Source organism: Phyllobates terribilis, unplaced genomic scaffold, assembly GCF_046119375.1.
Source record: "Phyllobates terribilis strain yellow unplaced genomic scaffold, ASM4611937v1 Scaffold_30__1_contigs__length_15301838, whole genome shotgun sequence".
Taxonomy (NCBI): domain Eukaryota; kingdom Metazoa; phylum Chordata; class Amphibia; order Anura; family Dendrobatidae; genus Phyllobates; species Phyllobates terribilis.
Window position 1 is genome coordinate 10,186,114 of NW_027362790.1, and position 20,338 is coordinate 10,206,451.

A 20,338-nucleotide genomic window follows, 5' to 3' on the forward strand; every position below is an offset into this window, starting at 1 on the left:
GTTTATCCAAAAGGAAGTAAAAAGGGAGAGCTAGAAAGATAGCATTGCATCACATTACATGGCAATGCAATGCACAGTTGCTGAAGTTGAACCAAAATGAGCTTGTAATCTGGCTTCTGCAACTTTGAACATGAAAAATCCAATGAGGAGAAGAAAAGCAAAGCCAAAGAGTCCATCCCAAAATCCGACAAACAAGCAAAATGAACAAAAAACATTGAATTCAATTCTTTCTGATTTTAGAAACTGCATTAAAGAAGGGGTGCACCGGTCCTGGAGATACTGCAATACCAGGTCAATGCGTGGAGTGGACAGAGCAAGCTATTTTTCCATCTCCCTGTTCTAAAAATCCATTTAATATATGGTCCCCAGATAGGGGACGTATCAGATATTAAACTGATAGGAACAGATACTACACTTGATCTTAGCCAAAAGGCCGAGAAGCGATAACCAGAATTGGTTTCAAACTACGGAGCCACCCAAGGATCCTGAAAAGTCCATTTGTGGAGATGAGCTCCTGGACTCCCGTTAAGAAGACATGTTGTCAACCTCTAGATCCCTTACATGCCTGCACTTTTCGGCTTGCTGCTGCTGCAATCCACGCGTTTTAGATCTGCATAACTCCACCTCTTTAAACACAGCACCTTCACCCCCTGCTGTTCCCACCCGCCTCAACACCGTTGGAAGGGAGGAGAACCAATTAAGGCGGGGGGTGGGGTGGAACGAGCAGCTGTCTACCCTTAGCAGGAGGGCTCCTGATTACATACCTCTCCTGCTGCTGCTGCTGCTGGCTGTCCAGCAGCAGACTGAAGGTGGCTGCTGCTGTGCACAGGTATATAAAGGCTCAGAGCCTATTATGACACGCGCAGCCAGCGTTCCATTGCCACATTCCATCTACTGCAGGCAGGATACCTGGCTGGCTGAATGTCGCTGAGAAGCTCACAGAGACTGCCATAAGCAACAGTTTAACAGAATGCCACAGACTAATCAACCAAACTTTTTGGGTTGGGTTCTCTTTTATAGTCTGCAGGCATTAAATGAAAGAAGTCAGTGTTCCAGCAGAAGGAGACAACGTTTCAGAAAAGGCATTGTAGCAAACCAAAAAAGAAATTTTAAGCGCAGCAGAGTAACCAGCGCACATACCTGTTAGCTCAGGTGAGTTTAAAAGGCTGCTGTTGATAACAAGGGCATTTGCTAAATAGATGGTGTGTGTGCAACAATATACTGAAAGGTCAATTATATTGTGCAGCTTATCTCACCACCTGTAGTTATTTAGGTGAAAGCTCCAAAATGCTTGCCTAATATGTCTGTTTATCCAAAAGGAAGTAAAAAGGGAGAGCTAGAAAGATAGCATTGCATCACATTACATGGCAATGCAATGCACAGTTGCTGAAGTTGAACCAAAATGAGCTTGTAATCTGGCTTCTGCAACTTTGAACATGAAAAATCCAATGAGGAGAAGAAAAGCAAAGCCAAAGAGTCCATCCCAAAATCCGACAAACAAGCAAAATGAACAAAAAACATTGAATTCAATTCTTTCTGATTTTAGAAACTGCATTAAAGAAGGGGTGCACCGGTCCTGGAGATACTGCAATACCAGGTCAATGCGTGGAGTGGACAGAGCAAGCTCTTTTTCCATCTCCCTGTTCTAAAAATCCATTTAATATATGGTCCCCAGATAGGGGACGTATCAGATATTAAACTGATAAGAACAGATACTACACTTGATCTTAGCCAAAAGGCCGAGAAGCGATAACCAGAATTGGTTTCAAACTACGGAGCCACCCAAGGATCCTGAAAAGTCCATTTGTGGAGATGAGCTCCTGGACTCCCGTTAAGAAGACATGTTGTCAACCTCTAGATCCCTTACATGCCTGCACTTTTCGGCTTGCTGCTGCTGCAATCCACGCGTTTTAGATCTGCATAACTCCACCTCTTTAAACACAGCACCTTCACCCCCTGCTGTTCCCACCCGCCTCAACACCGTTGGAAGGGAGGAGAACCAATTAAGGCGGGGGGTGGGGTGGAACGAGCAGCTGTCTACCCTTAGCAGGAGGGCTCCTGATTACATACCTCTCCTGCTGCTGCTGCTGCTGGCTGTCCAGCAGCAGACTGAAGGTGGCTGCTGCTGTGCACAGGTATATAAAGGCTCAGAGCCTATTATGACACGCGCAGCCAGCGTTCCATTGCCACATTCCATCTACTGCAGGCAGGATACCTGGCTGGCTGAATGTCGCTGAGAAGCTCACAGAGACCGCCATAAGCAACAGTTTAACAGAATGCCACAGACTAATCAACCAAACTTTTTGGGTTGGGTTCTCTTTTATAGTCTGCAGGCATTAAATGAAAGAAGTCAGTGTTCCAGCAGAAGGAGACAACGTTTCAGAAAAGGCATTGTAGCAAACCAAAAAAGAAATTTTAAGCGCAGCAGAGTAACCAGCGCACATACCTGTTAGCTCAGGTGAGTTTAAAAGGCTGCTGTTGATAACAAGGGCATTTGCTAAATAGATGGTGTGTGTGCAACAATATACTGAAAGGTCAATTATATTGTGCAGCTTATCTCACCACCTGTAGTTATTTAGGTGAAAGCTCCAAAATGCTTGCCTAATATGTCTGTTTATCCAAAAGGAAGTAAAAAGGGAGAGCTAGAAAGATAGCATTGCATCACATTACATGGCAATGCAATGCACAGTTGCTGAAGTTGAACCAAAATGAGCTTGTAATCTGGCTTCTGCAACTTTGAACATGAAAAATCCAATGAGGAGAAGAAAAGCAAAGCCAAAGAGTCCATCCCAAAATCCGACAAACAAGCAAAATGAACAAAAAACATTGAATTCAATTCTTTCTGATTTTAGAAACTGCATTAAAGAAGGGGTGCACCGGTCCTGGAGATACTGCAATACCAGGTCAATGCGTGGAGTGGACAGAGCAAGCTCTTTTTCCATCTCCCTGTTCTAAAAATCCATTTAATATATGGTCCCCAGATAGGGGACGTATCAGATATTAAACTGATAAGAACAGATACTACACTTGATCTTAGCCAAAAGGCCGAGAAGCGATAACCAGAATTGGTTTCAAACTACGGAGCCACCCAAGGATCCTGAAAAGTCCATTTGTGGAGATGAGCTCCTGGACTCCCGTTAAGAAGACATGTTGTCAACCTCTAGATCCCTTACATGCCTGCACTTTTCGGCTTGCTGCTGCTGCAATCCACGCGTTTTAGATCTGCATAACTCCACCTCTTTAAACACAGCACCTTCACCCCCTGCTGTTCCCACCCGCCTCAACACCGTTGGAAAGGAGGAGAACCAATTAAGGCGGGGGGTGGGGTGGAACGAGCAGCTGTCTACCCTTAGCAGGAGGGCTGCTGATTACATACCTCTCCTGCTGCTGCTGCTGCTGGCTGTCCAGCAGCAGACTGAAGGTGGCTGCTGCTGTGCACAGGTATATAAAGGCTCAGAGCCTATTATGACACGCGCAGCCAGCGTTCCATTGCCACATTCCATCTACTCCAGGCAGGATACCTGGCTGGCTGAATGTCGCTGAGAAGCTCACAGAGACCGCCATAAGCAACAGTTTAACAGAATGCCACAGACTAATCAACCAAACTTTTTGGGTTGGGTTCTCTTTTATAGTCTGCAGGCATTAAATGAAAGAAGTCAGTGTTCCAGCAGAAGGAGACAACGTTTCAGAAAAGGCATTGTAGCAAACCAAAAAAGAAATTTTAAGCGCAGCAGAGTAACCAGCGCACATACCTGTTAGCTCAGGTGAGTTTAAAAGGCTGCTGTTGATAACAAGGGCATTTGCTAAATAGATGGTGTGTGTGCAACAATATACTGAAAGGTCAATTATATTGTGCAGCTTATCTCACCACCTGTAGTTATTTAGGTGAAAGCTCCAAAATGCTTGCCTAATATGTCTGTTTATCCAAAAGGAAGTAAAAAGGGAGAGCTAGAAAGATAGCATTGCATCACATTACATGGCAATGCAATGCACAGTTGCTGAAGTTGAACCAAAATGAGCTTGTAATCTGGCTTCTGCAACTTTGAACATGAAAAATCCAATGAGGAGAAGAAAAGCAAAGCCAAAGAGTCCATCCCAAAATCCGACAAACAAGCAAAATGAACAAAAAACATTGAATTCAATTCTTTCTGATTTTAGAAACTGCATTAAAGAAGGGGTGCACCGGTCCTGGAGATACTGCAATACCAGGTCAATGCGTGGTGTGGACAGAGCAAGCTCTTTTTCCATCTCCCTGTTCTAAAAATCCATTTAATATATGGTCCCCAGATAGGGGACGTATCAGATATTAAACTGATAAGAACAGATACTACACTTGATCTTAGCCAAAAGGCCGAGAAGCGATAACCAGAATTGGTTTCAAACTACGGAGCCACCCAAGGATCCTGAAAAGTCCATTTGTGGAGATGAGCTCCTGGACTCCCGTTAAGAAGACATGTTGTCAACCTCTAGATCCCTTACATGCCTGCACTTTTCGGCTTGCTGCTGCTGCAATCCACGCGTTTTAGATCTGCATAACTCCACCTCTTTAAACACAGCACCTTCACCCCCTGCTGTTCCCACCCGCCTCAACACCGTTGGAAGGGAGGAGAACCAATTAAGGCGGGGGGTGGGGTGGAACGAGCAGCTGTCTACCCTTAGCAGGAGGGCTCCTGATTACATACCTCTCCTGCTGCTGCTGCTGCTGGCTGTCCAGCAGCAGACTGAAGGTGGCTGCTGCTGTGCACAGGTATATAAAGGCTCAGAGCCTATTATGACACGCGCAGCCAGCGTTCCATTGCCACATTCCATCTACTGCAGGCAGGATACCTGGCTGGCTGAATGTCGCTGAGAAGCTCACAGAGACCGCCATAAGCAACAGTTTAACAGAATGCCACAGACTAATCAACCAAACTTTTTGGGTTGGGTTCTCTTTTATAGTCTGCAGGCATTAAATGAAAGAAGTCAGTGTTCCAGCAGAAGGAGACAACGTTTCAGAAAAGGCATTGTAGCAAACCAAAAAAGAAATTTTAAGCGCAGCAGAGTAACCAGCGCACATACCTGTTAGCTCAGGTGAGTTTAAAAGGCTGCTGTTGATAACAAGGGCATTTGCTAAATAGATGGTGTGTGTGCAACAATATACTGAAAGGTCAATTATATTGTGCAGCTTATCTCACCACCTGTAGTTATTTAGGTGAAAGCTCCAAAATGCTTGCCTAATATGTCTGTTTATCCAAAAGGAAGTAAAAAGGGAGAGCTAGAAAGATAGCATTGCATCACATTACATGGCAATGCAATGCACAGTTGCTGAAGTTGAACCAAAATGAGCTTGTAATCTGGCTTCTGCAACTTTGAACATGAAAAATCCAATGAGGAGAAGAAAAGCAAAGCCAAAGAGTCCATCCCAAAATCCGACAAACAAGCAAAATGAACAAAAAACATTGAATTCAATTCTTTCTGATTTTAGAAACTGCATTAAAGAAGGGGTGCACCGGTCCTGGAGATACTGCAATACCAGGTCAATGCGTGGAGTGGACAGAGCAAGCTCTTTTTCCATCTCCCTGTTCTAAAAATCCATTTAATATATGGTCCCCAGATAGGGGACGTATCAGATATTAAACTGATAAGAACAGATTTTTTTTTTTTTTTTTCCAAACACTCAGAAATTAAGTTTTATAATCTTAAATCGTATATCACCAAACTCAAGATTTTAGTTCCATCATCGTGTTTAGATATTATATTTATATTTTTTCATTTGAATTAATATATATAAAGTCAAACATAACAATTCCTTTGCAGTTTCAACAGTTTCCAAACAAATCACCACTGACATTACTTCACCCGGTTTCCCAAACTAAATATCCCCTTTTTCTCTTTTACTTTCCTCCCAACAAAACCCCTTAACTTCTTTTCTTCCTCCTCATGCTCTAACCGCATCTGTTCCCTATCATACTCTTCCTCATCATCTCTGAAAGTCACCACCTTCTCCAACACTTTACCCTTTTCCTCTTTTACTTCTTTCTTTTCACCAGATACTTTCCTTGATCCACAATTTTCCTGTACCGTTACCTTTTTCTTCAATTTCACCTTTAAACTTTCAACTTCTTTTCCCTGCTTATTCTCCTCTATAATTATGGCATCAACTTCCTTCTTCATTTTATCACCAATATCTTCCTTTTGTCCTCCAAAGTTCTTTTCAAAAGTTCCTTTGCTGCTTTCCATGTAACAATACCCAGAACTCCCGTTTACCATAATCCTCCCATTATGCAAATTTTCTTCTCCTGTTGTCCACACCAAAAAACGTCTCTTTCCGTTCCAAATACCAACTTTGTTCCTGTATAATTTCTGAAACTTTACCATCTTACATTTAGATTCCAAAAAAACCATTATCTCCTCTATTTCCACAAACGGATTGTCCATGTAAATTATCACACTCTTCGGTTTCCCCATGAATGATGCACTTACTCCAATTTTCCCAGAATCCTCTTCACTCCAGCCTTTGAAAAAGTGAATGCACTTTTCCTCAGAAACTAGAGTCACATCACAAACTTTACCTTGCTTTATTTCTTGCATACAGTAGATATCCTTCTCCAAAACTTCATATTTCCTCAAAATTTCCAGAATCCATTTTTCTTCCAAAAAAGTTTCTTCCGTCTCCCGTTTCACAAAAAAACGTAAGCATCTCTTCTTTTTCCAAAACTCCATCTCAACGATCCGTTTTCCTTCCGTTTTTTCCTTTTAATCCTCCAAATGTTGCCACCACAGCTATGTGTGGCGACAGTTGCCCCCCACAGCTATGTGTGGTGACAAGGTGATCGCCTCTCGTTGCCCAGGGACTAATCCGACTCCCTAATAGCAGCAGGGGGGTTTAGCTCCACCGATAAGTGTAGCGATCCCCCCAGGCCAAGGAGCCGGGTACCCCAAGCGCCTCCCAGCCAAGACCAAGGCAGAAACCGCTAGATCACTGCACTTGATCTTAGCCAAAAGGCCGAGAAGCGATAACCAGAATTGGTTTCAAACTACGGAGCCACCCAAGGATCCTGAAAAGTCCATTTGTGGAGATGAGCTCCTGGACTCCCGTTAAGAAGACATGTTGTCAACCTCTAGATCCCTTACATGCCTGCACTTTTCGGCTTGCTGCTGCTGCAATCCACGCGTTTTAGATCTGCATAACTCCACCTCTTTAAACACAGCACCTTCACCCCCTGCTGTTCCCACCCGCCTCAACACCGTTGGAAGGGAGGAGAACCAATTAAGGCGGGGGGTGGGGTGGAACGAGCAGCTGTCTACCCTTAGCAGGAGGGCTCCTGATTACATACCTCTCCTGCTGCTGCTGCTGCTGGCTGTCCAGCAGCAGACTGAAGGTGGCTGCTGCTGTGCACAGGTATATAAAGGCTCAGAGCCTATTATGACACGCGCAGCCAGCGTTCCATTGCCACATTCCATCTACTGCAGGCAGGATACCTGGCTGGCTGAATGTCGCTGAGAAGCTCACAGAGACCACCATAAGCAACAGTTTAACAGAATGCCACAGACTAATCAACCAAACTTTTTGGGTTGGGTTCTCTTTTATAGTCTGCAGGCATTAAATGAAAGAAGTCAGTGTTCCAGCAGAAGGAGACAACGTTTCAGAAAAGGCATTGTAGCAAACCAAAAAAGAAATTTTAAGCGCAGCAGAGTAACCAGCGCACATACCTGTTAGCTCAGGTGAGTTTAAAAGGCTGCTGTTGATAACAAGGGCATTTGCTAAATAGATGGTGTGTGTGCAACAATATACTGAAAGGTCAATTATATTGTGCAGCTTATCTCACCACCTGTAGTTATTTAGGTGAAAGCTCCAAAATGCTTGCCTAATATGTCTGTTTATCCAAAAGGAAGTAAAAAGGGAGAGCTAGAAAGATAGCATTGCATCACATTACATGGCAATGCAATGCACAGTTGCTGAAGTTGAACCAAAATGAGCTTGTAATCTGGCTTCTGCAACTTTGAACATGAAAAATCCAATGAGGAGAAGAAAAGCAAAGCCAAAGAGTCCATCCCAAAATCCGACAAACAAGCAAAATGAACAAAAAACATTGAATTCAATTCTTTCTGATTTTAGAAACTGCATTAAAGAAGGGGTGCACCGGTCCTGGAGATACTGCAATACCAGGTCAATGCGTGGAGTGGACAGAGCAAGCTCTTTTTCCATCTCCCTGTTCTAAAAATCCATTTAATATATGGTCCCCAGATAGGGGACGTATCAGATATTAAACTGATAAGAACAGATTTTTTTTTTTTTTTTTTTTCTTTTTTTTGAAAGCCCGAATTCGTGTACAAAACCCGAGTGCGCTTAAAAAAGTGACAAGTGCCACAAAAAAAGTGCACTAGGATGCTGGTCTTCTTGAAACCCTCTCCAAAAGGAGAAGGGTCCCCCAAACCATTCCCTGTCCCTCCGAGCCAAAAGGCCACAGCGAGGAACAGGGACAAAAAGCCACCTCCAGCCGAAGCCAGAGGCGACCCAATCTTACCCCCAGCACCTGCCCGAGTTCTCACCCGAGCAAGGCACTGGGAGCCAAAGACTGTGCTCCCCTCCCGGAAGAGGGGAGCCAACAACGCTCTCCTCCCGAAAGAGGAGAGCCAGGGGGGTTCAGGGGGGAGCGGAACCTGATGGCCACACACTCCCCCCCTAGACCTGCCAAGAGAGGAACCCGTAAGGGAACCGCATCCCGACAAAATCCTAGTAGGACGTGACACACGTGAATAAGTGGACACACAGTGACAAAGAAATTAAATAAATAGTGAAGGTTTCACAGTATAATACTGCCCGGACCTCCGACCGGGAATTGAAAAATTCCCCATCCTAAGGCCAGAAGGCCCGGAATAAGGGTGTGTGCGAAGAAAGAAAATTTGAAGTGCTTGTGCAAATGTGCCATAAACTCAAGTGGGGTTCCCAATCCCAGTGAGTTAAGGCACCCCAGGGTCACCACTCCTGGGGCACTTCACACTTCGGGCTTTCGATCTTCCCCGGCCCAATGGCGTCGATCCTGGGGGGCCATGCTTTCCACCAGATGACTATATTAGCCACCTGGCGTACTAACAAGCGCCTAAACCCCAGTGTGCATAATGTATCAATCTACTAGGGCGGCCAACATCCAAAACCGCCTTTTCGAAAGATACTACACTTGATCTTAGCCAAAAGGCCGAGAAGCGATAACCAGAATTGGTTTCAAACTACGGAGCCACCCAAGGATCCTGAAAAGTCCATTTGTGGAGATGAGCTCCTGGACTCCCGTTAAGAAGACATGTTGTCAACCTCTAGATCCCTTACATGCCTGCACTTTTCGGCTTGCTGCTGCTGCAATCCACGCGTTTTAGATCTGCATAACTCCACCTCTTTAAACACAGCACCTTCACCCCCTGCTGTTCCCACCCACCTCAACACCGTTGGAAAGGAGGAGAAACAATTAAGGCGGGGGGTGGGGTGGAACGAGCAGCTGTCTACCCTTAGCAGGAGGGCTCCTGATTACATACCTCTCCTGCTGCTGCTGCTGCTGGCTGTCCAGCAGCAGACTGAAGGTGGCTGCTGCTGTGCACAGGTATATAAAGGCTCAGAGCCTATTATGACACGCGCAGCCAGCGTTCCATTGCCACATTCCATCTACTGCAGGCAGGATACCTGGCTGGCTTAATGTCGCTGAGAAGCTCACAGAGACCGCCATAAGCAACAGTTTAACAGAATGCCACAGACTAATCAACCAAACTTTTTGGGTTGGGTTCTCTTTTATAGTCTGCAGGCATTAAATGAAAGAAGTCAGTGTTCCAGCAGAAGGAGACAACGTTTCAGAAAAGGCATTGTAGCAAACCAAAAAAGAAATTTTAAGCGCAGCAGAGTAACCAGCGCACATACCTGTTAGCTCAGGTGAGTTTAAAAGGCTGCTGTTGATAACAAGGGCATTTGCTAAATAGATGGTGTGTGTGCAACAATATACTGAAAGGTCAATTATATTGTGCAACTTATCTCACCACCTGTAGTTATTTAGGTGAAAGCTCCAAAATGCTTGCCTAATATGTCTGTTTATCCAAAAGGAAGTAAAAAGGGAGAGCTAGAAAGATAGCATTGCATCACATTACATGGCAATGCAATGCACAGTTGCTGAAGTTGAACCAAAATGAGCTTGTAATCTGGCTTCTGCAACTTTGAACATGAAAAATCCAATGAGGAGAAGAAAAGCAAAGCCAAAGAGTCCATCCCAAAATCCGACAAACAAGCAAAATGAACAAAAAACATTGAATTCAATTCTTTCTGATTTTAGAAACTGCATTAAAGAAGGGGTGCACCGGTCCTGGAGATACTGCAATACCAGGTCAATGCGTGGAGTGGACAGAGCAAGCTCTTTTTCCATCTCCCTGTTCTAAAAATCCATTTAATATATGGTCCCCAGATAGGGGACGTATCAGATATTAAACTGATAAGAACAGATACTACACTTGATCTTAGCCAAAAGGCCGAGAAGCGATAACCAGAATTGGTTTCAAACTACGGAGCCACCCAAGGATCCTGAAAAGTCCATTTGTGGAGATGAGCTCCTGGACTCCCGTTAAGAAGACATGTTGTCAACCTCTAGATCCCTTACATGCCTGCACTTTTCGGCTTGCTGCTGCTGCAATCCACGCGTTTTAGATCTGCATAACTCCACCTCTTTAAACACAGCACCTTCACCCCCTGCTGTTCCCACCCGCCTCAACACCGTTGGAAGGGAGGAGAACCAATTAAGGCGGGGGGTGGGGTGGAACGAGCAGCTGTCTACCCTTAGCAGGAGGGCTCCTGATTACATACCTCTCCTGCTGCCTCTGCTGCTGGCTGTCCAGCAGCAGACTGAAGGTGGCTGCTGCTGTGCACAGGTATATAAAGGCTCAGAGCCTATTATGACACGCGCAGCCAGCGTTCCATTGCCACATTCCATCTACTGCAGGCAGGATACCTGGCTGGCTGAATGTCGCTGAGAAGCTCACAGAGACCGCCATAAGCAACAGTTTAACAGAATGCCACAGACTAATCAACCAAACTTTTTGGGTTGGGTTCTCTTTTATAGTCTGCAGGCATTAAATGAAAGAAGTCAGTGTTCCAGCAGAAGGAGACAACGTTTCAGAAAAGGCATTGTAGCAAACCAAAAAAGAAATTTTAAGCGCAGCAGAGTAACCAGCGCACATACCTGTTAGCTCAGGTGAGTTTAAAAGGCTGCTGTTGATAACAAGGGCATTTGCTAAATAGATGGTGTGTGTGCAACAATATACTGAAAGGTCAATTATATTGTGCAGCTTATCTCACCACCTGTAGTTATTTAGGTGAAAGCTCCAAAATGCTTGCCTAATATGTCTGTTTATCCAAAAGGAAGTAAAAAGGGAGAGCTAGAAAGATAGCATTGCATCACATTACATGGCAATGCAATGCACAGTTGCTGAAGTTGAACCAAAATGAGCTTGTAATCTGGCTTCTGCAACTTTGAACATGAAAAATCCAATGAGGAGAAGAAAAGCAAAGCCAAAGAGTCCATCCCAAAATCCGACAAACAAGCAAAATGAACAAAAAACATTGAATTCAATTCTTTCTGATTTTAGAAACTGCATTAAAGAAGGGGTGCACCGGTCCTGGAGATACTGCAATACCAGGTCAATGCGTGGAGTGGACAGAGCAAGCTATTTTTCCATCTCCCTGTTCTAAAAATCCATTTAATATATGGTCCCCAGATAGGGGACGTATCAGATATTAAACTGATAAGAACAGATACTACACTTGATCTTAGCCAAAAGGCCGAGAAGCGATAACCAGAATTGGTTTCAAACTACGGAGCCACCCAAGGATCCTGAAAAGTCCATTTGTGGAGATGAGCTCCTGGACTCCCGTTAAGAAGACATGTTGTCAACCTCTAGATCCCTTACATGCCTGCACTTTTCGGCTTGCTGCTGCTGCAATCCACGCGTTTTAGATCTGCATAACTCCACCTCTTTAAACACAGCACCTTCACCCCCTGCTGTTCCCACCCGCCTCAACACCGTTGGAAGGGAGGAGAACCAATTAAGGCGGGGGGTGGGGTGGAACGAGCAGCTGTCTACCCTTAGCAGGAGGGCTCCTGATTACATACCTCTCCTGCTGCTGCTGCTGCTGGCTGTCCAGCAGCAGACTGAAGGTGGCTGCTGCTGTGCACAGGTATATAAAGGCTCAGAGCCTATTATGACACGCGCAGCCAGCGTTCCATTGCCACATTCCATCTACTGCAGGCAGGATACCTGGCTGGCTGAATGTCGCTGAGAAGCTCACAGAGACTGCCATAAGCAACAGTTTAACAGAATGCCACAGACTAATCAACCAAACTTTTTGGGTTGGGTTCTCTTTTATAGTCTGCAGGCATTAAATGAAAGAAGTCAGTGTTCCAGCAGAAGGAGACAACGTTTCAGAAAAGGCATTGTAGCAAACCAAAAAAGAAATTTTAAGCGCAGCAGAGTAACCAGCGCACATACCTGTTAGCTCAGGTGAGTTTAAAAGGCTGCTGTTGATAACAAGGGCATTTGCTAAATAGATGGTGTGTGTGCAACAATATACTGAAAGGTCAATTATATTGTGCAGCTTATCTCACCACCTGTAGTTATTTAGGTGAAAGCTCCAAAATGCTTGCCTAATATGTCTGTTTATCCAAAAGGAAGTAAAAAGGGAGAGCTAGAAAGATAGCATTGCATCACATTACATGGCAATGCAATGCACAGTTGCTGAAGTTGAACCAAAATGAGCTTGTAATCTGGCTTCTGCAACTTTGAACATGAAAAATCCAATGAGGAGAAGAAAAGCAAAGCCAAAGAGTCCATCCCAAAATCCGACAAACAAGCAAAATGAACAAAAAACATTGAATTCAATTCTTTCTGATTTTAGAAACTGCATTAAAGAAGGGGTGCACCGGTCCTGGAGATACTGCAATACCAGGTCAATGCGTGGAGTGGACAGAGCAAGCTCTTTTTCCATCTCCCTGTTCTAAAAATCCATTTAATATATGGTCCCCAGATAGGGGACGTATCAGATATTAAACTGATAAGAACAGATACTACACTTGATCTTAGCCAAAAGGCCGAGAAGCGATAACCAGAATTGGTTTCAAACTACGGAGCCACCCAAGGATCCTGAAAAGTCCATTTGTGGAGATGAGCTCCTGGACTCCCGTTAAGAAGACATGTTGTCAACCTCTAGATCCCTTACATGCCTGCACTTTTCGGCTTGCTGCTGCTGCAATCCACGCGTTTTAGATCTGCATAACTCCACCTCTTTAAACACAGCACCTTCACCCCCTGCTGTTCCCACCCGCCTCAACACCGTTGGAAGGGAGGAGAACCAATTAAGGCGGGGGGTGGGGTGGAACGAGCAGCTGTCTACCCTTAGCAGGAGGGCTCCTGATTACATACCTCTCCTGCTGCTGCTGCTGCTGGCTGTCCAGCAGCAGACTGAAGGTGGCTGCTGCTGTGCACAGGTATATAAAGGCTCAGAGCCTATTATGACACGCGCAGCCAGCGTTCCATTGCCACATTCCATCTACTGCAGGCAGGATACCTGGCTGGCTGAATGTCGCTGAGAAGCTCACAGAGACCGCCATAAGCAACAGTTTAACAGAATGCCACAGACTAATCAACCAAACTTTTTGGGTTGGGTTCTCTTTTATAGTCTGCAGGCATTAAATGAAAGAAGTCAGTGTTCCAGCAGAAGGAGACAACGTTTCAGAAAAGGCATTGTAGCAAACCAAAAAAGAAATTTTAAGCGCAGCAGAGTAACCAGCGCACATACCTGTTAGCTCAGGTGAGTTTAAAAGGCTGCTGTTGATAACAAGGGCATTTGCTAAATAGATGGTGTGTGTGCAACAATATACTGAAAGGTCAATTATATTGTGCAGCTTATCTCACCACCTGTAGTTATTTAGGTGAAAGCTCCAAAATGCTTGCCTAATATGTCTGTTTATCCAAAAGGAAGTAAAAAGGGAGAGCTAGAAAGATAGCATTGCATCACATTACATGGCAATGCAATGCACAGTTGCTGAAGTTGAACCAAAATGAGCTTGTAATCTGGCTTCTGCAACTTTGAACATGAAAAATCCAATGAGGAGAAGAAAAGCAAAGCCAAAGAGTCCATCCCAAAATCCGACAAACAAGCAAAATGAACAAAAAACATTGAATTCAATTCTTTCTGATTTTAGAAACTGCATTAAAGAAGGGGTGCACCGGTCCTGGAGATACTGCAATACCAGGTCAATGCGTGGAGTGGACAGAGCAAGCTCTTTTTCCATCTCCCTGTTCTAAAAATCCATTTAATATATGGTCCCCAGATAGGGGACGTATCAGATATTAAACTGATAAGAACAGATACTACACTTGATCTTAGCCAAAAGGCCGAGAAGCGATAACCAGAATTGGTTTCAAACTACGGAGCCACCCAAGGATCCTGAAAAGTCCATTTGTGGAGATGAGCTCCTGGACTCCCGTTAAGAAGACATGTTGTCAACCTCTAGATCCCTTACATGCCTGCACTTTTCGGCTTGCTGCTGCTGCAATCCACGCGTTTTAGATCTGCATAACTCCACCTCTTTAAACACAGCACCTTCACCCCCTGCTGTTCCCACCCGCCTCAACACCGTTGGAAAGGAGGAGAACCAATTAAGGCGGGGGGTGGGGTGGAACGAGCAGCTGTCTACCCTTAGCAGGAGGGCTGCTGATTACATACCTCTCCTGCTGCTGCTGCTGCTGGCTGTCCAGCAGCAGACTGAAGGTGGCTGCTGCTGTGCACAGGTATATAAAGGCTCAGAGCCTATTATGACACGCGCAGCCAGCGTTCCATTGCCACATTCCATCTACTCCAGGCAGGATACCTGGCTGGCTGAATGTCGCTGAGAAGCTCACAGAGACCGCCATAAGCAACAGTTTAACAGAATGCCACAGACTAATCAACCAAACTTTTTGGGTTGGGTTCTCTTTTATAGTCTGCAGGCATTAAATGAAAGAAGTCAGTGTTCCAGCAGAAGGAGACAACGTTTCAGAAAAGGCATTGTAGCAAACCAAAAAAGAAATTTTAAGCGCAGCAGAGTAACCAGCGCACATACCTGTTAGCTCAGGTGAGTTTAAAAGGCTGCTGTTGATAACAAGGGCATTTGCTAAATAGATGGTGTGTGTGCAACAATATACTGAAAGGTCAATTATATTGTGCAGCTTATCTCACCACCTGTAGTTATTTAGGTGAAAGCTCCAAAATGCTTGCCTAATATGTCTGTTTATCCAAAAGGAAGTAAAAAGGGAGAGCTAGAAAGATAGCATTGCATCACATTACATGGCAATGCAATGCACAGTTGCTGAAGTTGAACCAAAATGAGCTTGTAATCTGGCTTCTGCAACTTTGAACATGAAAAATCCAATGAGGAGAAGAAAAGCAAAGCCAAAGAGTCCATCCCAAAATCCGACAAACAAGCAAAATGAACAAAAAACATTGAATTCAATTCTTTCTGATTTTAGAAACTGCATTAAAGAAGGGGTGCACCGGTCCTGGAGATACTGCAATACCAGGTCAATGCGTGGTGTGGACAGAGCAAGCTCTTTTTCCATCTCCCTGTTCTAAAAATCCATTTAATATATGGTCCCCAGATAGGGGACGTATCAGATATTAAACTGATAAGAACAGATACTACACTTGATCTTAGCCAAAAGGCCGAGAAGCGATAACCAGAATTGGTTTCAAACTACGGAGCCACCCAAGGATCCTGAAAAGTCCATTTGTGGAGATGAGCTCCTGGACTCCCGTTAAGAAGACATGTTGTCAACCTCTAGATCCCTTACATGCCTGCACTTTTCGGCTTGCTGCTGCTGCAATCCACGCGTTTTAGATCTGCATAACTCCACCTCTTTAAACACAGCACCTTCACCCCCTGCTGTTCCCACCCGCCTCAACACCGTTGGAAGGGAGGAGAACCAATTAAGGCGGGGGGTGGGGTGGAACGAGCAGCTGTCTACCCTTAGCAGGAGGGCTCCTGATTACATACCTCTCCTGCTGCTGCTGCTGCTGGCTGTCCAGCAGCAGACTGAAGGTGGCTGCTGCTGTGCACAGGTATATAAAGGCTCAGAGCCTATTATGACACGCGCAGCCAGCGTTCCATTGCCACATTCCATCTACTGCAGGCAGGATACCTGGCTGGCTGAATGTCGCTGAGAAGCTCACAGAGACCGCCATAAGCAACAGTTTAACAGAATGCCACAGACTAATCAACCAAACTTTTTGGGTTGGGTTCTCTTTTATAGTCTGCAGGCATTAAATGAAAGAAGTCAGTGTTCCAGCAGAAGGAGACAACGTTTCAGAAAAGGCATTGTAGCAAACCAAAAAAGAAATTTTAAGCGCAGCAGAGTAACCAGCGCACATACCTGTTAGCTCAGGTGAGTTTAAAAGGCTGCTGTTGATAACAAGGGCATTTGCTAAATAGATGGTGTGTGTGCAACAATATACTGAAAGGTCAATTATATTGTGCAGCTTATCTCACCACCTGTAGTTATTTAGGTGAAAGCTCCAAAATGCTTGCCTAATATGTCTGTTTATCCAAAAGGAAGTAAAAAGGGAGAGCTAGAAAGATAGCATTGCATCACATTACATGGCAATGCAATGCACAGTTGCTGAAGTTGAACCAAAATGAGCTTGTAATCTGGCTTCTGCAACTTTGAACATGAAAAATCCAATGAGGAGAAGAAAAGCAAAGCCAAAGAGTCCATCCCAAAATCCGACAAACAAGCAAAATGAACAAAAAACATTGAATTCAATTCTTTCTGATTTTAGAAACTGCATTAAAGAAGGGGTGCACCGGTCCTGGAGATACTGCAATACCAGGTCAATGCGTGGAGTGGACAGAGCAAGCTCTTTTTCCATCTCCCTGTTCTAAAAATCCATTTAATATATGGTCCCCAGATAGGGGACGTATCAGATATTAAACTGATAAGAACAGATTTTTTTTTTTTTTTTTTCCAAACACTCAGAAATTAAGTTTTATAATCTTAAATCGTATATCACCAAACTCAAGATTTTAGTTCCATCATCGTGTTTAGATATTATATTTATATTTTTTCATTTGAATTAATATATATAAAGTCAAACATAACAATTCCTTTGCAGTTTCAACAGTTTCCAAACAAATCACCACTGACATTACTTCACCCGGTTTCCCAAACTAAATATCCCCTTTTTCTCTTTTACTTTCCTCCCAACAAAACCCCTTAACTTCTTTTCTTCCTCCTCATGCTCTAACCGCATCTGTTCCCTATCATACTCTTCCTCATCATCTCTGAAAGTCACCACCTTCTCCAACACTTTACCCTTTTCCTCTTTTACTTCTTTCTTTTCACCAGATACTTTCCTTGATCCACAATTTTCCTGTACCGTTACCTTTTTCTTCAATTTCACCTTTAAACTTTCAACTTCTTTTCCCTGCTTATTCTCCTCTATAATTATGGCATCAACTTCCTTCTTCATTTTATCACCAATATCTTCCTTTTGTCCTCCAAAGTTCTTTTCAAAAGTTCCTTTGCTGCTTTCCATGTAACAATACCCAGAACTCCCGTTTACCATAATCCTCCCATTATGCAAATTTTCTTCTCCTGTTGTCCACACCAAAAAACGTCTCTTTCCGTTCCAAATACCAACTTTGTTCCTGTATAATTTCTGAAACTTTACCATCTTACATTTAGATTCCAAAAAAACCATTATCTCCTCTATTTCCACAAACGGATTGTCCATGTAAATTATCACACTCTTCGGTTTCCCCATGAATGATGCACTTACTCCAATTTTCCCAGAATCCTCTTCACTCCAGCCTTTGAAAAAGTGAATGCACTTTTCCTCAGAAACTAGAGTCACATCACAAACTTTACCTTGCTTTATTTCTTGCATACAGTAGATATCCTTCTCCAAAACTTCATATTTCCTCAAAATTTCCAGAATCCATTTTTCTTCCAAAAAAGTTTCTTCCGTCTCCCGTTTCACAAAAAAACGTAAGCATCTCTTCTTTTTCCAAAACTCCATCTCAACGATCCGTTTTCCTTCCGTTTTTTCCTTTTAATCCTCCAAATGTTGCCACCACAGCTATGTGTGGCGACAGTTGCCCCCCACAGCTATGTGTGGTGACAAGGTGATCGCCTCTCGTTGCCCAGGGACTAATCCGACTCCCTAATAGCAGCAGGGGGGTTTAGCTCCACCGATAAGTGTAGCGATCCCCCCAGGCCAAGGAGCCGGGTACCCCAAGCGCCTCCCAGCCAAGACCAAGGCAGAAACCGCTAGATCACTGCACTTGATCTTAGCCAAAAGGCCGAGAAGCGATAACCAGAATTGGTTTCAAACTACGGAGCCACCCAAGGATCCTGAAAAGTCCATTTGTGGAGATGAGCTCCTGGACTCCCGTTAAGAAGACATGTTGTCAACCTCTAGATCCCTTACATGCCTGCACTTTTCGGCTTGCTGCTGCTGCAATCCACGCGTTTTAGATCTGCATAACTCCACCTCTTTAAACACAGCACCTTCACCCCCTGCTGTTCCCACCCGCCTCAACACCGTTGGAAGGGAGGAGAACCAATTAAGGCGGGGGGTGGGGTGGAACGAGCAGCTGTCTACCCTTAGCAGGAGGGCTCCTGATTACATACCTCTCCTGCTGCTGCTGCTGCTGGCTGTCCAGCAGCAGACTGAAGGTGGCTGCTGCTGTGCACAGGTATATAAAGGCTCAGAGCCTATTATGACACGCGCAGCCAGCGTTCCATTGCCACATTCCATCTACTGCAGGCAGGATACCTGGCTGGCTGAATGTCGCTGAGAAGCTCACAGAGACCACCATAAGCAACAGTTTAACAGAATGCCACAGACTAATCAACCAAACTTTTTGGGTTGGGTTCTCTTTTATAGTCTGCAGGCATTAAATGAAAGAAGTCAGTGTTCCAGCAGAAGGAGACAACGTTTCAGAAAAGGCATTGTAGCAAACCAAAAAAGAAATTTTAAGCGCAGCAGAGTAACCAGCGCACATACCTGTTAGCTCAGGTGAGTTTAAAAGGCTGCTGTTGATAACAAGGGCATTTGCTAAATAGATGGTGTGTGTGCAACAATATACTGAAAGGTCAATTATATTGTGCAGCTTATCTCACCACCTGTAGTTATTTAGGTGAAAGCTCCAAAATGCTTGCCTAATATGTCTGTTTATCCAAAAGGAAGTAAAAAGGGAGAGCTAGAAAGATAGCATTGCATCACATTACATGGCAATGCAATGCACAGTTGCTGAAGTTGAACCAAAATGAGCTTGTAATCTGGCTTCTGCAACTTTGAACATGAAAAATCCAATGAGGAGAAGAAAAGCAAAGCCAAAGAGTCCATCCCAAAATCCGACAAACAAGCAAAATGAACAAAAAACATTGAATTCAATTCTTTCTGATTTTAGAAACTGCATTAAAGAAGGGGTGCACCGGTCCTGGAGATACTGCAATACCAGGTCAATGCGTGGAGTGGACAGAGCAAGCTCTTTTTCCATCTCCCTGTTCTAAAAATCCATTTAATATATGGTCCCCAGATAGGGGACGTATCAGATATTAAACTGATAAGAACAGATTTTTTTTTTTTTTTTTTTTCTTTTTTTTGAAAGCCCGAATTCGTGTACAAAACCCGAGTGCGCTTAAAAAAGTGACAAGTGCCACAAAAAAAGTGCACTAGGATGCTGGTCTTCTTGAAACCCTCTCCAAAAGGAGAAGGGTCCCCCAAACCATTCCCTGTCCCTCCGAGCCAAAAGGCCACAGCGAGGAACAGGGACAAAAAGCCACCTCCAGCCGAAGCCAGAGGCGACCCAATCTTACCCCCAGCACCTGCCCGAGTTCTCACCCGAGCAAGGCACTGGGAGCCAAAGACTGTGCTCCCCTCCCGGAAGAGGGGAGCCAACAACGCTCTCCTCCCGAAAGAGGAGAGCCAGGGGGGTTCAGGGGGGAGCGGAACCTGATGGCCACACACTCCCCCCCTAGACCTGCCAAGAGAGGAACCCGTAAGGGAACCGCATCCCGACAAAATCCTAGTAGGACGTGACACACGTGAATAAGTGGACACACAGTGACAAAGAAATTAAATAAATAGTGAAGGTTTCACAGTATAATACTGCCCGGACCTCCGACCGGGAATTGAAAAATTCCCCATCCTAAGGCCAGAAGGCCCGGAATAAGGGTGTGTGCGAAGAAAGAAAATTTGAAGTGCTTGTGCAAATGTGCCATAAACTCAAGTGGGGTTCCCAATCCCAGTGAGTTAAGGCACCCCAGGGTCACCACTCCTGGGGCACTT

The 20,338-nt window shown here is 44.5% G+C and overlaps 13 non-coding genes and 1 pseudogene across 13 annotated transcripts; all 14 read right to left on the reverse strand.

The window, feature by feature from the left end:
* Positions 1–254: 254 nt before the first annotated feature.
* LOC141179648 (U2 spliceosomal RNA) lies at positions 255–445 on the reverse strand. The gene has a single exon (XR_012255643.1). It is a non-coding gene; the product is annotated as a U2 spliceosomal RNA (small nuclear RNA).
* A 1,115-nt stretch (positions 446–1,560) lies between these two features.
* LOC141180525 (U2 spliceosomal RNA) lies at positions 1,561–1,751 on the reverse strand. The gene has a single exon (XR_012256262.1). It is a non-coding gene; the product is annotated as a U2 spliceosomal RNA (small nuclear RNA).
* Positions 1,752–2,866: 1,115 nt separating this feature from the next.
* LOC141180526 (U2 spliceosomal RNA) lies at positions 2,867–3,057 on the reverse strand. Its single transcript, XR_012256263.1, has one exon. It is a non-coding gene; the product is annotated as a U2 spliceosomal RNA (small nuclear RNA).
* Positions 3,058–4,172: 1,115 nt separating this feature from the next.
* On the reverse strand, positions 4,173–4,363 carry LOC141179539 (U2 spliceosomal RNA). Its single transcript, XR_012255545.1, has one exon. It is a non-coding gene; the product is annotated as a U2 spliceosomal RNA (small nuclear RNA).
* Positions 4,364–5,478: 1,115 nt separating this feature from the next.
* LOC141179816 (U2 spliceosomal RNA) lies at positions 5,479–5,669 on the reverse strand. The gene has a single exon (XR_012255777.1). It is a non-coding gene; the product is annotated as a U2 spliceosomal RNA (small nuclear RNA).
* Positions 5,670–8,112: 2,443 nt separating this feature from the next.
* On the reverse strand, positions 8,113–8,305 carry LOC141179930 (U2 spliceosomal RNA). Its single transcript, XR_012255859.1, has one exon. It is a non-coding gene; the product is annotated as a U2 spliceosomal RNA (small nuclear RNA).
* Positions 8,306–9,099: 794 nt separating this feature from the next.
* LOC141180091 (U2 spliceosomal RNA) lies at positions 9,100–9,191 on the reverse strand (annotated as a pseudogene).
* A 1,115-nt stretch (positions 9,192–10,306) lies between these two features.
* Positions 10,307–10,497, reverse strand: LOC141180528 (U2 spliceosomal RNA). Its single transcript, XR_012256265.1, has one exon. It is a non-coding gene; the product is annotated as a U2 spliceosomal RNA (small nuclear RNA).
* Positions 10,498–11,612: 1,115 nt separating this feature from the next.
* Positions 11,613–11,803, reverse strand: LOC141179547 (U2 spliceosomal RNA). The gene has a single exon (XR_012255551.1). It is a non-coding gene; the product is annotated as a U2 spliceosomal RNA (small nuclear RNA).
* Positions 11,804–12,918: 1,115 nt separating this feature from the next.
* On the reverse strand, positions 12,919–13,109 carry LOC141180530 (U2 spliceosomal RNA). The gene has a single exon (XR_012256266.1). It is a non-coding gene; the product is annotated as a U2 spliceosomal RNA (small nuclear RNA).
* A 1,115-nt stretch (positions 13,110–14,224) lies between these two features.
* LOC141180531 (U2 spliceosomal RNA) lies at positions 14,225–14,415 on the reverse strand. The gene has a single exon (XR_012256267.1). It is a non-coding gene; the product is annotated as a U2 spliceosomal RNA (small nuclear RNA).
* A 1,115-nt stretch (positions 14,416–15,530) lies between these two features.
* On the reverse strand, positions 15,531–15,721 carry LOC141179540 (U2 spliceosomal RNA). Its single transcript, XR_012255546.1, has one exon. It is a non-coding gene; the product is annotated as a U2 spliceosomal RNA (small nuclear RNA).
* A 1,115-nt stretch (positions 15,722–16,836) lies between these two features.
* Positions 16,837–17,026, reverse strand: LOC141179861 (U2 spliceosomal RNA). The gene has a single exon (XR_012255810.1). It is a non-coding gene; the product is annotated as a U2 spliceosomal RNA (small nuclear RNA).
* Positions 17,027–19,471: 2,445 nt separating this feature from the next.
* LOC141179931 (U2 spliceosomal RNA) lies at positions 19,472–19,664 on the reverse strand. The gene has a single exon (XR_012255860.1). It is a non-coding gene; the product is annotated as a U2 spliceosomal RNA (small nuclear RNA).
* Between the last annotated feature and the right edge of the window lie 674 nt (positions 19,665–20,338).